Below are 15,000 nucleotides of genomic sequence, written 5' to 3'. Positions count from 1 at the left end.
AGCAAGTGTGAGAGAGTATATATTGAGGAGGGTGTGGTGAGTCTATCACCTTGTGTTAAGTCTTTTAAAAAGAAATGATCCTTAATTTCCTTCAGCTGTGTGCGTGTGACAGTGTGCATGTACGTGTCCGTACGTGTGTGTGTGCATGTGTGTGTCCGTACGTGTGTGTGTGACAGGATCCCAGCAGCGTTTCTTCCTACGCCAGCCTCCGCCCCAGCCTCCGCCCCAGCCTCCGCCCCAACCTCCGGGCTCTCTCAGTATGCTTTGTTCTTCCCTTCCTCCTCCTCCTCCTCTTCCTCCCCCTTTCATTTCACCAGCCATTTGTTCCCATCAGCCAGCTCTAAACACCCACTTGTTCTCCTGGTTCTCCAACTGTGCACATATCCCCGATTTGAACAACACTCAAGGGCAACCTGTATGTGTGTGTGTGTGTGTTTGTGTGTGTGGAAGCACAGTGCACAGTGGCAGGCAGAGACTTTGCTGAAGCAGAAAGGTGTTGGGGCTGGTTGGGGGTTAGTGTTGTGGCTGGTTCTCTGTAGAGGTCTAGCTGTCTACGGGGGGTCCCTCCCTCCCTCTCTCCCTCTCTCCCTCTCTCCCTCTCTCCCTCTCTCCCTCTCTCCCTCTCTCCCTCTCTCCCTCCCTCCCTCCCTCCCTCCCTCCCTCCCTCCCTCCCTCCCTCCCTCCCTCCCTCCCTCCCTCCCTCCCTCCCTCCCTCCCTCCCTCCCTCCCTCCCTCCCTCCCTCTCTCTCTCTCTCTCTCTCCCTCAGTCCCTCCTTCCCTCCCATCCTTCTCTCTCTCTCCCTCTCTCTCTCCCCTGCCCCTGCCTCCCTGAGGTGTGTGTGTGTGTGAGGACGAGGGGCTGCTGGTGGTGGGGGGACACTTGCCCCTCATTGGCCTTCCATTATATCTGGTTGACCTACTTCACCACTGAGAGGGGGGCGGTGGGGGCAGGGGGTGTCGGGAGGGAGGCGGGGGTCGTGGAGGGGGGTAAAATCACAGGCTGTGGCAGGTCCCCTGGTGACAATAGCTGTGTGTGACTCTCTAATGCACTGTAGCCCCCCCCTTAAATACACACACGCACACACACACTTACACACACATACACTCAAGTCCTCCTCCCCCTACACCATCAAGTGTCATTTCTTTAACAGGTCCATTAACACAGTGCTGTGTGTGTGTGTGTGTGTGTGTGTGTACAGTAGGTGTGTCTTTGTCTGGTTTACGTCCCCCCTGTCTCCAGTTGCAGCATCTTTTCACTGGCTTATCTATGGGATTCATTATAATGTTGGATGAGCTTGCCTCATGTGTAATAGCATTAGCATTTTAACACTATTACAGTCATATCAAAAACAAGAGCTGGTGGCATAGTTGAGCAACAAAAAAAAACACAAAAGATCTTAGAGTAGATATTGCATATTTATGTCTGTGTGTGTGTATGTGCGTGCATACTGAACAGATGCATGTGTGACTGTTTCTACGAGAATGTGTGTGTATGTGTTTCTGCGCAATACGTGTGTGTATGTCTGCCCCTGCGTGTGTGTGTGGCTGTGTGTGTGTGTACCTGTGTGTGTGTGTGTGTGGCTGTGTAGCAGATCCTAACCCTACCCTAAGGTAGATATAAGAGTCATGTCTATTAGTCACCACTACTGAAGACCAGCTTGTATTATCAGCTGTATGGTGCTGCTGGTCTTGGCCCAGTGTGTGTGTGTGTGTGTGTGTGTGTGTGTGTGTGTGTGTGTGTGTGTGTGTGTGTATGTGTGTGTGTGTGTGTGTCTTTCATGTGTCGCCCTCTGTTCTCTCTCTGGTCCTGAGGCTGAGATTTATGACTCTGTATTACACCTGCCTTGTCACATTAATTCAACCATCATCCACCCCTTCCACACACACACTGTACACACACACACACACACACGTGTCTGTGTGCACAAACATACAAGTGTACACCCACACATCCATAGGAAAGCATTAGCACACCTTAATGTTGTGTGAAGTGTTGTTCTGGCATGGTATGTTACAGCCTGCTGCATCTCCTCATCATCTCTGTCCCCTCATTATCTGAGAGGAGAGGAGAGTAGAGGAGAGGAGGGGTGGAGGTGAGGTGGACAGGTGTGGGGTGAGGAGGAGAGGTGGACAGGTGTGGGGTGAGGAGGAGAGGTGGAGAGGTGTGGGGTGAGGAGGAGAGGTGGAGAGGTGTGGGGTGAGGAGGAGAGGTGGAGAGGTGTGGGGTGAGGAGGAGAGGTGGAGAGGTGTGGGGTGAGGAGGAAAGGTGGAGAGGTGTGGGGTGAGGAGGAGAGGTGGAGAGGTGTGGGGTGAGGAGGAGAGGTGGAGAGGTGTGGGGTGAGGAGGAGAGGTGGAGAGGTGTGGGGTGAGGAGGAGAGGAGGAGAGGTGGAGAGGTGGAGAGGTGGAGAGGTGTGGGGTGAGGAGGAGAGGTGTGGGGTGAGGAGGAGAGGTGGACAGGTGTGGGGTGAGGAGGAGAGGTGGAGAGGTGTGGGGTGAGGAGGAGAGGTGGAGAGGTGTGGGGTGAGGAGGAGAGGTGGAGAGGTGTGGGGTGAGGAGGAGAGGTGGAGAGGTGTGGGGTGAGGAGGAGAGGTGGACAGGTGTGGGGTGAGGAGGAGAGGTGGACAGGTGTGGGGTGAGGAGGAGAGGTGGAGAGGTGTGGGGTGAGGAGGAGAGGTGGAGAGGTGTGGGGTGAGGAGGAGAGGTGGAGAGGTGTGGGGTGAGGAGGAGAGGTGGAGAGGTGTGGGGTGAGGAGGAGAGGTGGAGAGGTGTGGGGTGAGGAGGAGAGGTGGAGAGGTGTGGGGTGAGGAGGAGAGGTGGAGAGGTGTGGGGTGAGGAGGAGAGGTGGAGAGGTGTGGGGTGAGGAGGAGAGGTGGAGAGGTGTGGGGTGAGGAGGAGAGGTGGACAGGTGTGGGGTGAGGAGGAGAGGTGGACAGGTGTGGGGTGAGGAGGAGAGGTGGAGAGGTGTGGGGTGAGGAGGAGAGGTGGAGAGGTGTGGGGTGAGGAGGAGAGGTGGAGAGGTGTGGGGTGAGGAGGAGAGGTGGAGAGGTGGAGAGGTGGAGAGGTGTGGGGTGAGGAGGAGAGTAGAGAACAGGAGAGATGGGGAGGGTTTGGCCGAGGTGAGGAGAGGGAGGACGAGAGGGTGAAAGTTAGGGTGGGGAGGAGAGGGAGGAGGAGAGGGTGAAAGTTAGGGTGGGGAGGAGAGGGAGGAGAGGGTGAAAGTTAGGGTGGGGAGGAGAGGGAGGAGAGGGTGAAAGTTAGGGTGGGGAGGAGAGGGAGGAGAGGGTGAAAGTTAGGGTGGGGAGGAGAGGGAGGAGAGGGTGAAAGTTAGGGTGGGTAGGAGGGGGAGAGGGTGTGAGCTGGGGAGGAGAGGGAAGAGGGGGGACAGGCTATCTCTGGGGAGATACCAGCAGCTACACTTAGTGACAGTCAGGCAGAATAGACTGAGCTCCAGGGACCATGTCTCACACATACTGACACACACATACTCTCTCTCTCTGTCTCTCTCTCTCTGTCTCTCTCTGTCTCTCTCTGTCTCTCTCTCTCTATGTCTCTCTCTCTCAAACACACACTCTCTCTCTCTCTCTCTCTCAAACACACACACGTTCTCTCTCTCTCTCTCTCTCTCTCTCTCTCTCTCTCTCTCTCTCTCTCTCTCACATTATCACAGTATTTACTTCTCTCCTGCAGGACGGTTCTGAAATGTCTGCACATTTGTGATGAATATGTCTGTTCATTTCATTTTTATTTGGGGGGGGGGGTGTCTGTGTTTGCGTGTGTGTGTGTGTGTGTGTGTGTGTGTGTGAGTGAGAGTCAGTATGTGTGTATGTGTGTGTCTCTGACTGTGTGTGTGTGTGCTGTATCTGTCTGTGTGTATCTGTGTGTGTGTGTGTGTAGCCCCCCCCCCCCCCCCTCTCTCATGTTGTGTCCTGTGTGTTGAGTGAAGACTGACAGTGTAATGGTCCTGTCTGCTGTTGTTGCTCTTGCTAATTATCATCATCATCCTTGGCAGCGTGTGTGTAGTGGGCGCACACAATGCCCTTTCCATCATATGTGTGTGTGTGTGTGTGTGTGTGTACTGTAGGGGTGTGCCCAAGTGTCATCTTTCTATGTGTGTATGAAAGGAAGGTTTTGTGTGTGTGTGTGTGTGGGGTGGGGGGGACAAAGAAAAAGGGATTCAAAGACGGAGGAAGATATGAGGATTTGGACTGAGAGTGTGTGTGTGCTTCTTCTGTGTGTGATAAGCTACAGGGACTCATGTGGCATCATGGTCATTGTTAATGTAAGAGTGAACTGGTCATTGCTGATCGTTACACCTCTTCTGATTTGCTAATTGGCTGTAAACTGAATACTGGACAGGAGAGGAGGGGATGGAGGGATGGAGGGGATGGAGGGGAGGGATGGGAGGGATGGGAGGGATGGAGGGGAGGGAGGGGATGGAGGGGATGGAGGGGATGGGAGGGGATGGGAGGGGATGGAGGGGAGGGATGGGAGGGATGGGAGGGATGGGAGGGAGGGATGGAGGGGAGGGAGGGGATGGAGGGGATGGAGGGGATGGGAGGGGATGGGAGGGGATGGAGGGGAGGGATGGGAGGAGTGTGGAGGGGCAGAGCTGCCCACTGCCCCTCGCCAGTTAAGAGGGCGTGGCCCGCGGCGAGTCCCTCCAAGGGGGCGGGGCTTGTGTCCCCTGACAGGCTTGGATTGGCCCGTCAGCACACGGCCAGGGAGGTGACGCCCCTGTTTGGCTCCGGTCACCCGGGGCTGGGACGCGTCACACCAGGACGGACACAATGGGGCTGGGGGGGGCAGGGGGGGAGGGGAGAGGAGGGAGGGAGGGGAGAGGAGGGAGGGGAGAGGAGGGAGGGGGACGTCATTAGAGCTGAGGAGTGGTCAAGCACAAACTCTCTGTTTACTGTGGGCGCTTTCAGTAGTGTGTGTGTGACTGTGTGACTGTGCGTGTGTGCATTATGAAGGAATAAGGTCTCTAAGTGTATTAGCATGCATGGAGATGGCAGGTTTAAAGACAATGACAATTGTCAAAGAGGAACTGATTGCAATATCTACAGCTCAGGAACAAGCGGGTGTGCGTCTGTGTGTGTGTGTGTGTATGTGTGTGTGTGTGTGTGGGTGTGTGTGTGTGTCTGTCCCAGGCTGATGGAGGAATCCAGACAGCTGTGTTTACCTTGGCTCTGCCTGCTTTCCTGTGGAGGCTGTCCTCTAAGGGAGGGCCATCGCTCTGCCTCCTAAAGCCTATCTTCTTCTTCCTCCTCCCCTTCTTCTCCTCTTTCTCCTCCTCCTCCTCTTCCTCCCCTTCTTCGCCTCCTACTATTTTGTTTCCATCTGTCCACCCTCTCCTTTTGTCCTGCTCCCTCCCCTCTCCTGTAGCCTGTTTTCCTTCCTTCTCGCTCTCCTCTTTGCCTCTCCCTCCCATCTCCTTCTTTCCTTCTCCTTCCTCCTCCCATATTCTTTCCTCCCCCCTCTCCTCCTCCTTACTTCCTCCTCCCCTCTCTCATGTTCTTCCCCCTTTTCCCTCCTCCTCCTTGCCCCACCTTCTTCCTTTTCCTCTTCTCTTCGCCCTTCCTCCTCTCCTCCTTCTCCTCCTCCTCCTCCTCCTTCTCCTTCTCCTCCTCCTCCTCCTCCTTCTCCTCCTCCTCCTTCTCCTCCTCCTCCTCCTTCTCCTCCTCCTCCTCCTCCTTCTCCTCCTCCTCCTTCTCCTCCAGCTCCTCCTCCTCCTTCTCCTCCTCCTCCAGCTCCTCCTCCTCCTTCTCCTCCTCCTCCTTCTCCTCCTCCTCCTCCTCCTTCTCCTCCTCCTCCTTCTCCTCCTCCTCCTCCTTCTCCTCCTCCTCCTTCTCCTCCTCCTCCAGTTCCCAGACCGATGGCGCTGCCGCACCACAGAGCGCCATAAATTAGTTTCGGCTGGTGACACGGTGCTTGCTGGGTAATTTGGACAATGGGGCGTTTGACAGCTCACCCATCAAGGCTACAGCGCCCCGGGGAGCCACCACTCCTCTGGAGCTTTCCTCTCCCCCCTCTCTCCTCTCCTCCCTCTCGCCTCTGCCCCCTCAGCGCTGATGGAACGACTCTCTAAGTAGCAGCATCATACTCCAATCAAGCACCAAAATGGCTTTTCAGAGAAAGGGAGAGAGAGAGAGGAGAGATACTGAGAGAAAGGAGAGAGGGGAGAGAGAGAGAGATAGAGGGAGAAAGGAGAGCGAAGAAAGAGGGGAGAGATAGAAACACTGAAGACAGTGAGAAGAAGAGAGGAAAAATAACTAGAAGAGAGCAAAGGGCTCACACAGTAAATAGAAAAGTTGTTCTCTTTAGTTCACACATACACACACAAACACACAGTCTCTTTAAAGAAGCCTTAAGTTCTTCAGCAGACTGCTCTCCAACTCTCCAGGCCCTGCCTACATTGTCTTCCTGCAGGTAACAGGAAGTGAGGTAGGTAAACAGGAAGGGGAAGAGTAGTAAAACCAAGGTTCGGCTCGTTATTTTACTCACACAGCCTTTGTATTCCTGCTTCACTGAGTGTTCGTTTCCATGACACCCTGGGAATAAATCTTTCATATTGGCACAGTTGGTATCACTTCCCATGGTAATAGAAAGAGAATGTTGATGCCTCGCTCTGTTTCCCTCCCTCTATCCCTCTCCCTCCCTCTCTCTCCCTTTCTCTCTCTCCCTTTCTCTCCCTTCCTCCCTTTCCCTCCCTCCCTCCCTCCCTCCCTCCCTCCCTCCCTCCCTCCCTCCCTCCCTCCCTCCCTCCCTCCCTCCCTCCCTCCCTCCCTCCCTCCTTCCTTCCTTCCTTCCTTCCTTCCTTCCTTCCTTCCTTCCCTCCTTCCTCTCCTTCTCTCTCTCTCTCTCTCTCTCTCTCTCTCTCTCTCTCTCTCTCTTTCTTCATCTGTCACTCTTTGTCCTGTCCCTTAATACTGTCTCTAGCTTTTTCTCTTTTTCTTGATCTTCCTCTCACTGTCCGTCTGTCTGTCTGTCCGTCCATCCATCCGTCTGGCAGTGAAAGCTGATTTATACCATGTACTTTGGTCCATGGAGTGTGTCGGTTCTGACTCTCGGTCCCTCCCTCCTGCTGCCTTGGTGTGGTTCCCTCTGGCATATGGTCCCAGCGGGGCACACCTGGGACCACTAATGACATGAGGAGAAGCTACTCTCTCCCTGTGCTGCTGTCTCTGTCTGTCAGGGCTCTCCTGATCACCCAGGCGTCTCACCGGACACTACAGCTACTCCCTGTCTCTCTCTCTCTCTCTCTCTCTCTCTCTCTCTCTCTCTCTCTCTCTCTCTCTCTCTCTCTCTCTCTCTCTCTCTCTCTCTCTCCCTGTCTCTCTCTCTCTCTCCCTGTCTCTCCCTGTCTCTCTCCCTGTATCTCCCTGTCTCTCTCTCTCCCTCTCTCGGTCTCTCTGTCTCTTTCTGTCTCTCTCGGTCTCTTTCTGTCTCTCCCTCTCTCTCTCCCTCTCTCTGTCTCTCTCTCTCTGTCTCTTTCTGTCTCTCTCTGTCTCTCCCTCTCTCTCTCTCTCTCCCCCCTCTCTTTCTCTCTCTCCCCCTCTCTCTCTCTCTCTCTCTCTCTCTCTCTCTCTCTCCCTGTCTCTCCCTCTCTCTGTCTCTCTCTGTCTCTTTCTGTCTCTCTCTGTCTCTCTTTCTCTCTCCCTCCCTCTCTCTCTCCCTCTCTCTGTCTCTCTCTCTCTCTGTCTCTCACTCTCTTTCTCCCTCTCTCTGTCACTCTCTCTCTGTCTCACTCTCTCCCTCTCCTTCTTTCTGTCTCTCTCATTCCCACCTCCTCCCCAACTAATCCACTGGTTGTCGTACTCTAAATGTGGATATGTTCCCAACCCAGAATGACCTTGCCACCTCCGCTTCGTGATGACATTGCGCCCGAGCCAAGCCCTGGCGTGGGGGCATCTGTCCGAGAGAACACACACACACACACACTCACACAAACACACTCACTCACACACACACTGACTCACACAGCACAATCCCCCCCTCCCACACACACACCCCACGCACCATCCCCAACCCCCTCCTTCCTGAGCATGGCCAAAGACCCGTGGCGTGGGAGAGGGGGACGGTCAAGATCAAACACCAAAGAGAGAGACAGAGAGAGACAGACAGAGAGAGACAGACAGAGAGAGAGAGACATTGAGAGAGAGACAGAGAGAGACAGAGAGAGAGACAGAGAGAGAGACAGAGAGAGAGAGACATTGAGAGACAGAGAGAGACAGAGAGAGAGACAGAGAGAGAGAGAGAGAGAGAGAGAGAGAGAGAGAGAGAGAGAGAGAGAGAGAGAGAGAGAGAGAGAGAGAGAGAGAGACAGAGAGAGAGACAGAGAGATAGGGACAGAGAGAGAGAGACAGAGAGAGAGACAGAGAGAGAGACAGAGAGAGAGAGAGACAGAGAGAGAGAGAGACAGAGAGAGAGAGAGACAGAGAGAGACAGAAGTAAAAACTGTGCTACATTTTTGCATTAACTTTCATTTACTTTTGACATTTTCTTTGGTTATATTTGCCTGTGTGTCTCTGGTGTGGGATGATTCTGTTCCCTAACCTGAAGGCAGCTTGTCCTGGCCCACACATCAGAGACACACGCATATTCATCCAGAACATTCCCTCTCTCACCGCGCCCTTTTGTAAAGCTTATCTTGACCCACTCTCTCATTCCAGCCCGTTCATCTGCAGCTTGCAGAGGCCCGCAAATTCAGTTTAGCGCTGATTCATTTCTCCAATTACATCACTTACTCTGTTAAAGTTGAGAGGCTTGAACTGGACTTCTCCAGAATGACCCGATTGAATTATTCATTTGGTTTTATTTGACTGTGTGTGAAGAGGTTCTCTCAATATGTCTGATAGGGGAAGGAGGGTAGTCTGGGGGGGGGGGGCAGTACTGTGTGTGGGTTTGTGAGGTGTGTGTGTGTGTGTGAAGTGTGTTTAACAGGTGTGTACGTGTTAGTGAGGTGTGTGTGTAGGTTTGTGAGGTGTGTGTGTGTGGGGGGGGGGGGGTGGGATGGGGGGGGGGGGGGTTAGTGCCTATTGGTTGGAACTAAGTCATCAATATTGATTAGGGTCCAAGGGTCTTACTGTAATCCAATACAAGCCAGTATTGATTAAAAGCAGTCTTTACCATTGATCAAGACAATCTCTGCTAGATTTAACTATGGCGTATCTTCTGTGAACACACTGGGAGACTGATAAGGCAGATACTGCACAGTACATATTCTCATTTGGTGTGTATGTTGACCAAAAGGAATTCTACAGTGAGCCTCTTCCCCGAGTCCACTGTGTGCCCATCCATATCCTCCTCCTCTCTCTCATCATCTCCTCCTCTCTCTCATCATCTCCTCCTCTCTCTCATCATCTCCTCCTCCTCTCTCTCATCATCTCCTCCTCTCTCTCATCATCTCCTCCTCTCTCTCATCATCTCCTCCTCTCTCTCATCTCCTCCTCTCTCTCATCATCTCCTCCTCCTCTCTCTCATCATCTCCTCCTCTCTCTCATCATCTCCTCCTCTCTCTCATCATCTCCTCCTCCTCTCTCTCATCATCTCCTCCTCTCTCTCATCATCTCCTCCTCTCTCTCATCATCTCCTCCTCTCTCTCATCTCCTCCTCTCTCTCATCATCTCCTCCTCCTCTCTCTCATCATCTCCTCCTCTCTCTCATCATCTCCTCCTCTCTCTCATCTCCTCCTCCTCTCTCTCATCATCTCCTCCTCTCTCTCATCATCTCCTCCTCTCTCTCATCTCCTCCTCCTCTCTCTCATCATCTCCTCCTCTCTCTCATCATCTCCTCCTCTCTCTCATCATCTCCTCCTCTCTCTCATCATCTCCTCCTCTCTCTCATCATCTCCTCCTCTCTCTCATCATCTCCTCCTCTCTCTCATCATCTCCTCCTCTCTCTCATCATCTCCTCCTCTCTCTCATCTCCTCCTCCTCTCTCTCATCATCTCCTCCTCCTCTCTCTCATCATCTCCTCCTCCTCTCTCTCATCATCTCCTCCTCTCTCTCATCATCTCCTCCTCCTCTCTCTCATCATCTCCTCCTCCTCTCTCTCATCATCTCCTCCTCTCTCTCATCATCTCCTCCTCCTCTCTCTCATCATCTCCTCCTCCTCTCTCTCATCATCTCCTCCTCTCTCTCATCATCTCCTCCTCTCTCTCATCATCTCCTCCTCTCTCTCATCATCTCCTCCTCCTCTCTCTCATCATCTCCTCCTCTCTCTCATCATCTCCTCCTCCTCTCTCTCATCATCTCCTCCTCTCTCTCATCATCTCCTCCTCCTCTCTCTCATCTTTCTGGCCTCTCCCTTCCCTGAATCCTCTCTCCTCACTGTATCTCTCTTATCTCTCCATCTCTCTCCATCCTGTCCTCCTTCTCTCTAGCCTCTCTCTCTCTCTCTCTCTCTCTCTCTCTCTCTCTCTCTCTCTCTCTCTCTCTCTCTCTCTGTCTCTGTCTCTCTCTCTCTCTCTCTCTCTCTCTCTCTCTCTCTCTCTAGCCTCTCTCTCTCTCTCTCTAGCCTCTATCTCTCTCTCTCTAGCCTCTCTCTCTCTCTCTCTCTCTCTCTCTCTCTCTCTTTCTCTCTCTCTTCCCGTCCCACTCCATCATGACGAGGGCGAGAATCAGAGAGACGGAACGAGAGACAGGGAAGACTAGGGGAGGATGAGAAGCAAAGGGAGGGCGAACACACGAGAAGAAAGGAAGAGGAGGAAGATTTACGCCGGCGTTCCCCCGTGTTCACGCTTGACTCCCCCCTGACGGAAGGGAAACCAGGGCTGCTTGATGCACTGCCTTCCTGAGGGCAGTAAATCTGGACGCCGCACAGTTCTAGGGGTGCTTATCTCACTGGTGGCGTCAGGGAGAAAGACTGGCCTGGCCGGCTGTTATCACACACACAGAGAGAAACCTGCTTGATCTACTGCTGCAACGCCTCCTTATGAAGACACACGACGAAACACACTCTATCAGACACACAACACACTCTCTCTACCAGAACCACACTCACACACTCTCTCTACCAGAACCACACTCACACACTCTTTAACACACTCATCACAACACTCTCTCTTCCAGACCCCCCCCACCCCACACACACACACACACACTTTACCAGTTTCACTGCAAACACTCTCTCTACCAGACCACACAGACAGGAACGCAGAAATGTGAGACAGACAGACAGACAGGTGCACAGACAGGCAGACAGATATACAGACAAATAGATGCACCATTTTAAAATGTGGTTTTGACTCAGAGTTTCAAAAAGACATGGTTTCTGTTCTTCCTTCCCCTTTGAAAACGCCCTCTCCCTCCCTCCCTCTCTCTGTCTATTTCTCTCTCAATCTCTCATCCCTCCCTCCCTCTCTCCATCCCTCCCTTCCTCTCTCTGTCTCTCTCCCCCCCCTCTCTCTCTCTTTCTCTCTCCCTCCCTCTCTCTCTCGGTCTGCTGTGTCTGAGGTTCACAGTGGTGAATGTTCGTTGGAAGCGTTCCGCTGCATCTCTGAAGAGATGTGACCATAGAGAAGCTGCAGGAGGCCTGCTGGCCAGGGAGAAGCCAGCTTAATTGGGCAGGCCATTAGGAAGGACCACAGTGTTCTCCATGGAGAGACAAGCACCCTCTCTCCTGAACACACACACACACACACAGGGTTTGATATGGGGTGTGTGTGTGTGTGTGTGTGTGTGTGTGAGAGGGAGGTGTGTGTATGTAAAAGGAGGGGTGTGTGTGTGTGGGAAGGGTGTGCTTGAACTGGTTGACTGGTTGTATGGCTGACTGACTGACTGACTGGCTGGCTGGCTGGTTGTCTGGCTGGCTGGCTGGCTGGCTGGCTGGATGGCTGGCTGGCTGGCTGGCTGGTTGGTTGGTTGTCTGTCTGTCTGTCTGTCTGTCTGTCTGTCTGTCTGTCTGTCTGTCTGTCTGTCTGACTGGATAGCTTGCTGGCTGGATGGCTGGCTGGCTGGATGGCTGGATGACGGATGGACGGACTGGATGATGTGAATACAGTTGCAGTAAAAAAAAACATTTACCCCCCCCAAATAAATATATAAGATAGCTGGAGGATTTGGTAAAATGTTTGCCTATCTTTCTGATAGTGGTAATGTGCAAGTTAGAATGATTAATATAGTATTCAAGGATTTTTAATTGATCTTACATATTCAGTGATAAAAAGTACTGCAACATGAATTAAGAAAACTTACTCCAATTATGGAAGAAAATAGCTTTTGAATAAAAGTGCTTCAAGGACATATTTTATGAAAATTCAAACCCTCAAGATGGAAGCAATTTATGGAAAATATCTAAGATTACAATCCATTTCAAGAATTGCAAATGCTTGAGAAAAATCCATATTGCAAATGAAACAAGGAGGGCATATGGCTTCTTAAATAGTTTTTTTACTGGAAACTCACAATTCTAATGAGACCGTAAACACAACTGCATTGCTGCGTTTTTCTTTGAAGCAGAGCAGGGTGGTGATAACTTATGCAGTCATTCTGAAGACCGGCTCCCTCAAATTGGAGTGATTATGTTTGGAGGCGCTTAACTTCGTGTTATTGGAGTTGAAAGTTAGCTACCGATTTTAATTTTTAAAAACGAGTTCATATTTTTTTTTCTTCTTCTACATATTCTTCTTCTTCTTTTGTTTTCCAGGCTGAAGTCTTCTCTGTCTCCGCGTGCTCTGTGGTGAGCAGAGCGGAACAAAGCGCGAGCTAGCCAGTCAGTCATTCTTTTTTAGGTCTGTAAAGATGTAAGGATGCGTCGCAGCGGAGTGAGCGGACCAGAGACGATGCGAGAGGGACGTTGCTCTGTGTTCTAGTCACAAGAGAGACTTTGTGGTGTTCAGCAGCCTCCGTCTTTTCACTCTTGTGTTTATTTTGTATCATTTCGGCGCTGGTTTGCACTCGAGGGCTGCTTCTGTTGTAACCTATTTATTATTTCTTGTGCAGTGGAAGTTGATGAATTCTAGTTGTGTGTTTGCGACTGTGACTGTGCGTCTGGGAAGGGGCTGGTTATTCTTTCATTCCTGTTTCTGATCTCCTAGCCTCCAGTCCAGCAGAGAGAGAGAGAGAGAGAGAGAGAGGGAGAGAGGGAGAGGAAGAAAAAGCGAGGGAGCCAGGAGATGCAAAGATAGAGAGAATAGCGAGAGAACTGAGGCTAAATCAGTGTTTAATGAGTTTCCTGGACTTTTCTACGTCTGTTTCTGGGTCAGTACTCTTTGGTGAGGGGAGAGGGCCAGGCAGGGGAGAGGGCCAGGCAGGGGAGAGGGTGAGGCAGGGGAGAGGGACAGGCAGGGGAGAGGGCCAGGCAGGGGAGAGGACCAGGCAGGGGAGAGGACCAGGCAGGGGAGAGGGCCAGGCAGGGGAGAGGACCAGGCAGGGGAGAGGGCCAGGCAGGGGAGAGGACCAGGCAGGGGAGAGGGCCAGGCAGGGGAGAGGGACAGGCAGGGGAGAGGGCCAGGCAGGGGAAAGGACCAGGCAGGGGAGAGGACCAGGCAGGGGAGAGGGCCAGGCAGGGGAGAGGGCCAGGCAGGGGAGAGGACCAGGCAGGGGAGAGGGACAGGCAGGGGAGAGGGACAGGCAGGGGAGAGGGCCAGGCAGGGGAGAGGGCCAGGCAGGGGAGAGGGCCAGGCAGGGGAGAGGCAAGGGTAGAAGCCACAGGCTGGTCTGTATCTGAAACAGCTTCTCATTACAGTGGAGGCTTCAGACCAGAGGATCAACTGGGCTGTAGGACGTCTTATGGAGACTACAGAAAATGAAGGACCATGAACATGTAGCTCAGCTGACTTAGTACCTGTCCTCTGCCCACACACACACTCACACACACACACACACACTCACACACTCACACACTCACTCACACACTCACACACACACTCACACACTCACACACACACAGAGCTCCAGGGGCGCCCACCCAAGGCTCAATCTGAATGAGAGCTGGGAGGCATTTTAAAGCAGTCCTGTCCTGGTCTGGCCTGTTCTGGTCTGTTCTGGTCTGGTCTGGTCTGGTCTGTTCTGGTCTGGTCTGAGGCTGGGCTGGGAGGAGATAGGAACAGATGGAGATGTCTGGTTGAGGAGATATGAGAGGAGAGATGTGAGGGAAGATATCCTCCTGAACACTGTTTACTGTCCAGACAACATCCCGGTCACATGCTCACCCTGGCCAGACTGCTGGTCTCCTCTGACAGAGAAGAGAGAGGGGGGGATGAGAGAGGGGAAAGAGGGTGAGAGAGGGGAGGAAATAGAGAGAGAGGAGAGAGAGAGAGAGAGGATAAAGAGACAGGAGAGTTCAGCAGGTCTCTCTGATTTCGGTCTCCAGTCTGGTTGATTTCTCTCTCTCTGTCTGCTCTTCCCTCATCCCTCTCTATATATCTCTGTCACCACCCTTCTCTCTCTCTCTCTCTCTCTCTCTCTCTCTCATTCTCTTTGGGTTCCATCTTGCACGCTGGTGAATAATTGATGCCTCCCGGTTCAGTGGTAAGAATAGAATAGTTCTGAGGTGACAAATGGGCTGGCCAAATAGGCTTCATCTTCCTGGCTTCCTTCAAAGACCCACTGAGTTGGACAGAGCCTGGGACTGTGTGTGTGTATGTGTGTGTAAGTGTGTGTGTGTGTGTGTGTGTGTGAGCGTGTCATTTAAGACAGAGGGATGAAAGGAAGGTGTAATTACAGGGAAGGGTATCTGTCTGCAGCAGAACTATCCCAGGAATGGAGGAAAACCAGGCCAAGAGCCTGAGGTCACAAGATCTGGTGTGTGTGAGGCAAACGTTATCCTGTCACCTCCCTCTCTCCCTTTCTCTCACTCGCTCTCTCTCTCTCTCCCTCTCTCCCTCTCTCTCCTGTAGCAGCTGGGGTGGTGCTCTGTTCTGTCAGACAAGCGTAAACATTCAGGACAGTCACATGATCGAGGGTGACACATCTCGATGACACACTTTATTTCGGAGACGAACATAGACGCCAAATCCCATTCAAAGATGATACAGTAGTAATAACACACTGTTCTCT

At 52.6% G+C, this 15,000-nt stretch overlaps 1 protein-coding gene across 1 annotated transcript in view; it reads left to right on the top strand.

Moving 5' to 3' along the window:
- unc5cb (unc-5 netrin receptor Cb) overlaps positions 1–15,000 on the top strand; it is a 130,962-nt gene that overhangs the window by 60,374 nt on the left and 55,588 nt on the right. The gene's annotated exons all lie outside the window — the stretch shown is intronic.

Source organism: Hypomesus nipponensis, chromosome 22, assembly GCF_054491055.1.
Source record: "Hypomesus nipponensis isolate SF chromosome 22, ASM5449105v1, whole genome shotgun sequence".
NCBI classification, from domain to species: Eukaryota; Metazoa; Chordata; class Actinopteri; order Osmeriformes; family Osmeridae; genus Hypomesus; species Hypomesus nipponensis.
This window is presented reverse-complemented; position numbering and strand designations above follow the sequence as displayed.